Raw genomic sequence first — 11,543 nt, forward strand, 5'->3', positions numbered from 1 at the left:
ATTGGAAAAATGTTTTGTGGACGGATGAGACCAAAATAGAACTTTTTGGTTTAAATGAGAAGCGTTATGTTTGGAGAAAGGAAAACACTGCATTCCAGCATAAGAACCTTATCCCATCTGTGAAACATGGTGGTGGTAGTATCATGGTTTGGGCCTGTTTTGCTGCATTTAGGTCAGTACGGCTTGCCATCATTGATGGAACAATGAATTCTGAATTATACCAGCGAATTCTAAAGGAAAATGTCAGGGCATCTGTCCATGAACTGAATCTCAAGAGAACGTGGGTCATGCAGCAAGACAACGACCCTAAGCACACAAGTTGTTCGACCAAAGAATGGTTAAAGAAGAATAATGTTAATGTTTTGGAATAGCCAAGTCAAAGTCCTGACCTTAATCCAATCAAAATGTTGTGGAAGGGCCTGAAGTGAGCAGTTCAAGTGAGGAAACCCACCAACATCCCAGAGTTGAAGCTGTTCTGTATGGAGGAATGGGCTAAAATTCCTCCAAGCCGGTGTGCAGGACTGATCAACAGTTACCGGAAACGTTTAGTTGCAGTTATTGCTGCACAAGGGGGTCACACTAGATACTGAAAGTAAAGGTTCAAATACTTTTGCCACTCACAGATATGTAATATTGGATCATTTTCCTCAATAAATAAATGACCAAGTATAATATTTTTGTCTCATTTGTTTAACTGGGTTCTCTTTATCTACTTTTAAGACTTATGTGAAAATCTGATATTCTTTTAGGTCACCAAGGAGTGAAAGAGAGAGAAAAAAATACATTTTCTGTAGGAGTTTGTCTGTCTTTCATGACATTTTGGTCCACTCTTTAAAATATTGCTTCAGTTCATTGATGTTTGTGAGCATTCATTTATGCACAGCTTTTAAGATTTTGGTACAGCATCTGAATGTGGCTGAGGTCTGCACTTTGACTTGGCCGTTCCAGCACTTTTAAATTGTTCACATCATCTATCAGGGCATCTACTTCCAAATTGGGTGAACGGTATTGAAATTAGGTGTCACAGTGGTGTGGTGGTTAGCACTGTTGCCTCACAGCAAGAAGGTTCTGGGTTCGAGCCCAGTGGCCGACAGAGGCCTTTTTGTGTGGAGTTTGCATGTTCTCTCCGTGTTTGTGTGGGTTTCCTCTGGGTGCTCCAGTTTCCCCCACTGTCTAAAGACATGCAGGTTAGGCTAATTGTTGGCTCTAAATTGACTGTAGGTGTGAATGTTTGTTTGTCTCTATGTGTCAGCCCTGCGATGGCCTGGCAACTTGTCCAGGGTGTACCCCGCCTCTCGCCCATAGTCAGCTGGGACAGGCTCCAGTTTGCCCACGACCCTGCACAGGATAAGCGGTAATGGATGGATGGTACTGGAATTACAGCACTTATTTATGTGTGGTCTCCCTGTCTTAAGGGACTAAAAGTCATTGGACAAACTTGCATAATCATTCATTAAATTGTCATTTTTAATACTTGGTTGCCAATCCTTTGCAGTCAATGCCTGTCTGAAGTCTGTAACCCATATAACCCATCAACAGACACTTGGTTCCCCAAAGATATTTTTAGCAAATTCTAATCTGGTCTTCCTGCTTTTTTAGGCTTACTGATGGTTTATACTGTATATTGGGATACTCTGTCTTCTCTTGATTTTTTTTTCTTTGACACATACCTCTTGGAGGATGTTCTTGATATTTTCAACTATTCTGAAACAGTGATAGTTCATCTCATTGGAATATCATGATAAAGTTCTTTTTTTTGGAGTTTAATTCAGAAAGGTAAACTTACAGATATTCTATATTCATTACATGCAAAGTGAAATATTTCAGTCCTTTTTTGTTTTAATTTTTCATGATTATGGCTTATGGCTCATTAGAATCAGAAATCCAGTCTCTCAAATTATTAGAATATTTCCTAAGATCAATCAAAAAAGAATTTACAATCCAGAAATGTCCAACTTCTGAAAAGTATGTTCATTTATATACTCAATACTTGGTTGTGGTTCCTTTAGCATGAATTACTGCATCAATGCAGTGGCATGGAACAATCAGCTTGAAGCCCAGGCTGTTTTGATAGTGGCCTTCAGCTCATCTGTATTTTTGGGTCGGCGTTTTACATCTTCCTCTAGACAAAACCGGTTCCAAACTAAGCACTGGTCCCGAACCAGCCCTGGAACTGATTTGGTGGAAAAGGGGTATAAGAGTACTTTGGGCCACTGAGCAACAGTCCAGTTCTTTCTCTCCTTACCCCAGGTATTTCTCAACTGGTATTTCACTTCTGACATTGTCTCTGGTTCAGGAGTGGCTTGATATTAGGAATGCAACAGTTGTAGCCCCTTTCCTGAAGATGTCTGTGCATGGTGGCTCTTGATGCACTGACACCAACCTCAGTCCATGACTTGTGAAGCTCTCCCAAGTTCTTGAATCAACTTTTCTTGATAAACCTCTCAAGGCTGTGATGATCCCTATTGCTTGTGCACTTTTCCCAGCCAGCCTTTTCAGCAATGACCTTCTGTGTCTTACCTTCCTTATGGAGGGTGTTGATGATCGTCTTCTGGACAACTGTCGAGTCAGCAGTCTTCCCCATGATTGGAGTTGCATGTACTGAACTAGACAGAAAGATACACAGTATTTTATATTTTACTCAAACTCAAAATTAAATATTATAATAATTTGAGATACTGGATTTCTGATTTTCATGAGCTATAAGCCATAATCATCAAAATTAAAAAAGGCTTGAAATATTTCACTTTACATGTAATGAATATATAATATATGTAAGTTTCCATTTTCGAATTAAATTATGAAAAGAAATGAATTTTTTCTTGATATTCCAATATTTTGAAATGCACTAGTAGTTAAAAGTATCACAGTAGTTGTATGTGGTCAGGGTTTTTTCTAGAAAAATTTAGTATGAGGGCGCTCACCATGGCGAGGGAGCGAAGCGGGGGGGGGGGGGGGGGGGGGGGGGATGGTGCTGGTTGTCCCCCACCCCGCCATGCAAAGCCTTTGAAAAATGCTCCAATGGGACATTCTGAGGCTATCTGAGAGGGAAATTGTAACAAATTGTCTGTCAACATTGAAAAAGAAAGAAGTAAGGCCAAAAAAAAAAAAAAGTGTGTTTCCGGTAACATGAAATACTAAAATAAGGTCGGTAGGTAGGAAAGTTTTTTTTTTTTCTTTTTTTAAATTTTGTTCAAAAAAATTAACACAAGTAAACATCTTACAAAATAGTATTTTGGCACAGAATCCTTTATACCACACATCATAATAAAATAAGTGTTTTAAATCTTTAAACGAATAAAAAAATATCGCGAGAGTTCGAGTTATGATCTACAGAAGCGATATTTCATGATATTTTCATGTAATAACGTGAAAACACCTTATCAAGAAATAACGTGAAAATAACATCCTAGGCTAGGCTACTTCCATTAAAAGCAGACGGCCTAGCCTACTGTAGAACTTGGGTCGAGCAAAAACATGGCTGAATCCTGAATGACTCCTATTTGTATAAATAGGGGACTACATAGGCGGCAAAATGTAGTGTTTTTCCCCTGCCATGGAAGTGCACTTGTATACTGAAAAGGAAGCAATTTGCATTACAGCCTTGAATGAGGATTCAAAATGACGGCTCGGCTCAGTTTATGGAGGAGGGCTGATAGAAGTGGCGAAACATTTTACTTTTTATAATTTCTTTCACAACTTGAATGCGTCAAAACAAAAAATTATGACAAACTAACGCCGGTAACACTAAAATATCGAGGGAAATTTGTAATAAAAACTTTACGGTCGGCAATTTCGACGCGGAAATTCTTGATCGGTCGGGTTACTGGAAACACTTTTTTTTTTTTTTTTTATTTGGCCTAATCTTCTTCTGCCCCGGACAGTCTTTGGCTTTCTTCCGCTTCGTGCCGTGGGATAACATCTTTAAATTCCCAAGTGTCAACAAAAACAACTCGCCAACTACTTCCGTCAAAAGCTCCTGCGCCGGTGGGTGAAAGGTCATTCAGTCTCGAGAAATCTCGCGCTACAAGTCAGCTGACCTTGTATGTAACCCATGTCAAATCTCGCGAGAGCAGCCGCGACAAGTAAACAACTAAACAACATGGTGCCTCAGTCTGGAAAACGCCAATTCGGATTGTTTTTGCACCGTCTGGCGGTGTATCTACTATGATTGGAATATTTTTGAAGCAATTATAACGTATTTGATGATCAGACACATTGTCACGTAGTGTTGCTGGGATGTTTTCACGGAGTCGGTAAGGGGGCGCACGCCGAGAGTAAGAGGGCGCAGCGCCCCTGTTCCCCCGTTTAGACGAAAGCCTGGTGGTCTTCTGAACCTATTGGTGTTCCTGAGTTTACTCAAGTATTCTTTCTTTTCAAGAATGTACCAAATAGTTGATTTGGCCACACTTAATGTATTTGCTATTATTCAGCTTAGTGATGGCTTGCTTTATTGGTAATCACAGCTTTTTGCGCTTAATATGGAGAGTTAACATCAACTCTAGACTTTTTAATCTACTTACTTGGAAGTGAAATAATGAGGGAATAACACACATCATCTGGCCATGGAATAGATGAATGGCTAATTGTAGAATTACTTTACATCTCTTAACTATTCACCCAATATGGATATAAATACCTTCAAGTTAAAGCTGAATGCATGCTCATATTCATTATTTAAAGGTAGACTCCCTTTCAGATTTCTCAAATTTAGGCCATGAAAAGAATTTTCCCTGACACCCTCTCTCTCTCTCATTATCTCTAGCCGCTTTATCCTTCTACAGGGTCGCAGGCAAGCTGGAGCCTATCCCAGCTGACTACGGGCAAAAGGCGGGGTTCACCCTGGACAAGTCGCCAGGTCATCACAGGGCTGACACATAGACACAGACAACCATTCACACTCACATTCACACCTACGCTCAATTTAGAGTCACCAGTTAACCTAACCTGCATGTCTTTGGACTGTGGGGGAAACCGGAGCACCCAGAGGAAACCCACACGGACACAGGGAGAACATGCAAATTCCACACAGAAAGGCCCTCGCCGGCCCCGGGGCTCGAACCCAGGACCTTCTTGCTGTGAGGCAACAGCGCTAACCACTACACCACCGTGCCGCCCTTCCCTGACACCCACTTATTTTTATTTTTTAGTGGACCGAAAGCTACTGAATCTGAATTGCGGACTTCCAATTTTATTACTTTTTTTCTGAAAAGAACAATTAATTAATTTAGAGCCCTGTGGCCCTCAATTCTCCACCATTTTTTCTTGCCTCGCCATGACCTAAACCAAGATACTACATCATGCATGACATGGAAGGTTTCCCTGTTTGCAATGCATTGTGGGATACAAATTTGCAACCTGAGAGAACAATGGAGCACGTGAGTGTGTGCATGGGAAGATCGACTACAGTAATGGAAAGTGAGAAGAAAAGACCATGTATTGCGAAGGAAAGGAAATGCAGGACCAAACTAATACAAATAAATATTGCCGATCGTATATACAGTATATCACTCCTTCCTACGGAAGCGTATTAGGGCCACTTGGAGAAAATATTTTTTTCTAAATTCGGAAGCGTATTAGGGCCACTTGGAGAAAATATTTTTTTCTAAATTCCGAGATTAAAAGTCGAAATTTTCGAGAAAAAAAGTCGAAATTTTCGAGAAAAAAAGTCGAAATTTTCGAGAAAAAAAGTCGAAATCTTCGAGAAAAAAAGTCGAAATCTTCGAGAAAAAAAGTCGAAATCTTCGAGAAAAAAAGTCGAAATCTTCGAGATTAAAAGTCGAAATTTTCGAGAAAAAAAGTCGAAATTATGACATACAAAGAACGCATGCTCTAACTGCTGCCATGGTAACGAATGGCCACCGGAAAGGGAAGTCGTGGAAAGTGGCTGCCAACCGGCCTGGTCCTGAACATGTGAACTTAGCGACATTGACTCTGAATGCAAGACACAAGGGATGCAGTTGAAAGGTAAGATTATCATTCTGTTCTGTTTGATGTTACATTGCGGATATGGTTAAGGGTACATAATATCAATTAGGATCAGAAGTGACACTTACTAACATGCAGGCTGCATGCTACAACCACAAGGCGTACTGCTAGTTTAGAAACCTGGACATGACACTACCCTTAGTAGCCGATCATGTCCGAGTGCTAAACGTTTGTGCGTGCAGTGAAACGACACACTTGGTGTCCGTATAATGACTGCAGAAACCCGTTTAATCTAGCTAGTATTGCTAATATTATGCTAACGCCACTACAGTAGGCCTAAGCCTCGTCTGTAGAGCAGAAGGGTTTCCAAGTCACCTCTAATATTTCAGTCTAGAGACATCAAACATATAATTTGCCTCGGCAGGCTAGATGAATAATTCCACTTGTACCTACCTGAAGTGTCATGAGTCCAGGAGTTAAATTCCTATTAAACGTTTTCTGGTGAGATTAGCCCACTGAATTGTTTTCGTTTTGGATTAATTGGCTATGAAAGTAGTTTAATCAAGGGAGATAACGTTAGCCTAAATTTGGGCTCAGCATGGGATGACTTTTGATGTTATCAGGGAAACCTGTGGGGATAAGATGGAACAGGCATATCTGTCCATACAATGTGAGAGTAAAATATTGTGATTTCTACAGAAAGTATCTCATGTGAACGTTCTGTTATGACTTTTCTCAGTTTAACGCACTGATTTTCATATTTTCCTGTATGAAGTAGTGTTATCACACATGAAAATTAAATACATGATGTCAGAAGCACTTTGCAAATATTATCTGGTGCTACTCAAATTCTTCAGTGTTATAATTTAATGCACTTGATCTGAGAATTTGTTACACATGGCATTACACAATAGTGCCTCGGCCTAAAAAAACGTCCCATCCCTAGCCCAGGGCCCCTACTACTGGGTCCTGGATAATGAATCCCACTTTGCCTCCCACTTCAACACCCCTGCTCCTGGTTTGTTTGTTTGTATTGTGCCCACCCCCTCTCCCACCCAAATGAAACCATTTCAACCACTCCATCTTAAATAATCAGGATACTGTTACTGAAACTGTAATACAGAATTTATATACTGAATATTATGTCTGATCTCTAGGAAGAAGTTGATGGGGTTGTATCGACTTGGAATGACCACAGAGTCCATCAAGTCCACAACTCTCGTTCACCTCATGGACGTCCCTCCATATTACATGCAGTCCCTCAGCTGTACGGAGGCAGAGACGATTTGCAGAATGTGGAGAAAGTTGAAGTCTGCCTTGAAGAGTGCATGTTCAAAGACTTTCCATGTGATGAGGATGTGTTTCACATTTGTGTGGACCTAATGTCAGAGCATAATCTGTCATTAACAAATGTATTTGAAACAGTTAACCTGTATCTCACACTCAGACAGCTGATAAACAATGATCTTGATGTAAATCATTAATTTTATTGGACGCGGTCTTGTCACCTGTTGTAAGGTGAGATAGTACTGTATTCAAGCATCCCGTAACATCCACAACAAGATACACATGATGTCAAGGTTGCCATGGTCGTGGACACCAACAGGCACAGGCCATTTCAGAGATGTCTTTTTGTTTTTTCCTTTGCCCATTTTATTCACAATTTGAAATATTGCAGTTTAACTGATTGCCAATTAAAATGTTTTTTTACTTGTAATACCTGCTTTAAAAGATGTAGCTTCTTATTTTCACATCAAATGTATTAGCAGTCAAGTTATTTTGTTCTACCATTCAACATTTGCAAATATGAATAAAAATGCAAAATCCTAACAAGTTTTAACTGAATTATTTATTCAGATATTTAAAAGATCACAATACAAAGAATGCAAAACTATATAATTTCATTGGAACTGTAATGCCACCTTAAAATCTTTACAGAAGGAAGCCTTCAAAAGTAAGATTTTTTTTTTGTAAACAGCAACTGTATGGAGTAAAACAGTGGTTGCCATGAGAAATGTAAACAAGTAGTCATACATTCTGACTAAAATCCATGACATCTCATCTCATCTCTAGCCGCTTTATCCTTCTACAGGGTCGCAGGCAAGCTGGAGCCTATCCCAGCTGACTACGGGCGAAAGGCGGGGTACACCCTGGACAAGTCGCCAGGTCATCACAGGGCTGACACATAGACACAGACAACCATTCACACTCACATTCACACCTACGGTCAATTTAGAGTCACCAGTTAACCTAACCTGCATGTCTTTTGGACTGTGGGGGAAACCGGAGCACCCGGAGGAAACCCACGCGGACACGGGGAGAACATGCAAACTCCACACAGAAAGGCCCTTGCCGGCCACGGGGCTCGAACCCAGGACCTTCTTGCTGTGAGGCGACAGCGCTAACCACTACACCACCGTGCCGCCCCCATGACATCTCATCTGAAATTATTTATAAAGATAACTGGAATTTTCTGCTGAAAATAACACTTCCCAGGCAGACAAAACAACAGTACAACAGTAGGCCTAATCCATTATTAGAAGGCATTTTGTTGTTCTTAAAGCACACAACAGGTATTCACAATTCTCTGCAGCATACCACTTAAAGTTCATGCCACTTAAAGTGTGTAAAGTAAACTCAAAAACAAAATACAAAAAAAAAAAAGTGGTCAACAAGGCGGTGACACTAACATCTAGTGAATGCTGCTGAAAGTCAGTTAACTTACAGTCAAAATCATCAAGCTTCCCCTCTGCATTTCTTCCACCTGGAAAAAACAACTGCACAGCTTTATCAATCAAGTCTGATTTTTTACTTTCCTTCTGAACACTCGTTTTTCTGGTTCCACCTCCTTTTTAGGTTCGTACCTGCACAAATTCCCCTTTCCTAAAATGCAACCATCCCAATTCAATTTTTCTCTTATTCTTCTGAGCATTTCTTGCTGTGGTTTGACACTCACTCTCAGACACGCGATCAGCTTTTTTTCCCTGCAATCTTTGCTTTAAGCCGCTCAAAGACCTTTGACTTGTGACTTCTGGGTTCTTTTTCCTTCCGTCTGCAGTATCCAAAAACAGCCAGTCGGTCACCATAGGAAGGCAGATATTCCCTTAGCTGGTCATCTGTCATTAGGTTTATGATGCTGGAATCAACCTACAATAAATATATACATTATTAATTCTCAGATCAAGTGCATTAAATTATAACACTGAAGAATTTGAGTAGCACCAGATAATATTTGCAAAGTGCTTCTGACATCATGTATTTAATTTTCATGTGTGATAACAGGAAAATATGAAAATCAGTGCGTTAAACTGAGAAAAGTCATAACAGAACGTTCACATATGATACTTTCTGTAGAAATCACAATATTTTACTCTCACATTGTATGGACAGATATGCCTGTTCCATCTTATCCCCACAGGCTTCCCTGATAACATCAAAAGTCATCCCATGCTGAGCCCAAATTTAGGCTAACGTTATCTCCCTTGATTAAACTACTTTCATAGCCAATTAATCCAAAACGAAAACAATTCAGTGGGCTAATCTCACCAGAAAACGTTTAATAGGAATTTAACTCCTGGACTCATGACACTTCAGGTAGGTACAAGTGGAATTATTCATCTAGCCTGCCGAGGCAAATTATATGTTTGATGTCTCTAGACTGAAATATTAGAGGTGACTTAGAAACCCTTCTGCTCTACAGACGAGGCTTAGGCCTACTGTAGTGGCGTTAGCATAATATTAGCAATACTAGCTAGATTAAACGGGTTTCTGCAGTCATTATACGGACACCAAGTGTGTCGTTTCACTGCACGCACAAACGTTTAGCACTTGGACATGATCGGCTACTAAGGGTAGTGTCATGTTCAGGTTTCTAAACTAGCAGTACGCCTTGTGGTTGTAGCATGCAGCCTGCATGGTAGTAAGTGTCACTTCTGATCCTAATTGATATTATGTACCCTTAACCATATCCGCAATGTAACATCAAACAGAACAGAATGATAATCTTACCTTTCAGCTGCATCCCTTGTGTCTTGCATTCAGAGTCAACGTCGCTAAGTTCACATGTTCAGGACCAGGCCGGTTGGCAGCCACTTTCCACGACTTCCCTTTCCGGTGGCCATTCGTTGCCATGGTAGCAGTTAGAGCATGCGTTCTTTGTGTCATAATTTCGACTTTTTTTCTCGAAAATTTCGACTTTTAATCTCGAAGATTTCGACTTTTAATCTCGCAGATTTCGACTTTTTTTCTCGAAGATTTCGACTTTTAATCTCGGAATTTAGAAAAAAATATTTTCTCCAAGTGGCCCTAATACGCATCCGTACGTACTCCTTCAATCAAACTTTAGAGATTTTTTTTTCTCTTCTCGGCCTCATGTCTGAAACGGGTGGGTTCTACAGGAAATTCACGAGGTTATACTAAAGTCGGGTTTAGAAAAGTGGCATTACAAAGATAGAGGAGGGTTCGTATTTCCAAAACTATTACTTCTGATCACTACATTTGGCAAAAACATCAAACACAAAAATAAAAAAGATGAGTGTAACAGGCAGGCGGGATCAATGCCACTTTCATTTTTATTTTTTAACTGTCACTTAACACAAAACACGCTTTTCAGCAGTTTCAGAATAAACTGTGTGCCACTGTACCGATGTGATTCCAGCCAGGGGAAAAGATCCTCTCACTGCACACACACACACACACACACACAGCACCGCTTTCGCTCTCCAGTCACAAACTGGCGCTTGGCCACGCCCCCGCTGGCACAGTGAAAAGGAACCATGTACTGTCTTGCTCAACGAAATAACACAATATGCACAGTATGAGAGGTTGTTCACCAGAAATTGTGCAATATAAGTGTATAGTCTAATTACACACATTTTTGCTCAGCGGTCTTCACCATCGCAATGATAAAAAAAGGACTTTCTATGTAAACTATCTAATGCACAGGAATAATATTTACACTGTGAAATCATGTTATGACTAACGAATATTGGCTAGAATACGTTGAATGAAAAACAGACTTCAACAAGATGAGTGACCAGGCTCAAGTTCGCCTCAAAAAGATACATATTTGGCTTAATTGCAGCATGTGTTTCACTAATTACAACGTTTACAATAGGGAGTAACATACTAACCAGCATTTGACGTGCAGGATCCATTGGCTCTGTCATATTTTCTGTCACAACTTGAGTACTGAACTTGCAATGCGAATGTTATGATTTTTTTTTTTTATTGTCAGATAGCATTGCATACATTTTGTATAAAAAACATATATAACAGTCTGCCAGGGGTTATGGCATGGAAATAATAGGAAAAAAAACCCAGGAAAATAAATAAATTTACATGAATGCATTGTACAGCACAAAAAGGGAATAAGACTTCACAGCTTTCTTATTAAGAGAGCAAGAGATGGACGCTATATAATGATTTACATAAATGGAGAATTCAATAAAGGTTGGCTTTACATTTTGAAATTTTGACTTGTGTATATAATGTTTGGCTAAAATGATAATGAGGTTAATTAAGTAAAACTCAGAAGTGGCATTCCTGTCTTGAGTAACAAAACCAAAGAGTACATTTTCCCATTTCAAAGCAAAATCAGGGTAGACAGAATCTAT

At 39.8% G+C, this 11,543-nt stretch overlaps 1 long non-coding RNA gene across 1 annotated transcript; it reads left to right on the plus strand.

The window, feature by feature from the left end:
• The first annotated feature begins 5,164 nt into the window (after nucleotides 1-5,164).
• Nucleotides 5,165-7,761, plus strand: LOC132876128 (uncharacterized). Its single transcript, XR_009651915.1, has 2 exons — nucleotides 5,165-5,967; nucleotides 7,086-7,761. It is a non-coding gene; the product is annotated as an uncharacterized LOC132876128 (long non-coding RNA).
• Nucleotides 7,762-11,543: the final 3,782 nt, after the last annotated feature.

The sequence above is a fragment of the Neoarius graeffei genome, chromosome 28 (genome assembly GCF_027579695.1).
Source record: "Neoarius graeffei isolate fNeoGra1 chromosome 28, fNeoGra1.pri, whole genome shotgun sequence".
Classification (NCBI taxonomy): Eukaryota; Metazoa; Chordata; class Actinopteri; order Siluriformes; family Ariidae; genus Neoarius; species Neoarius graeffei.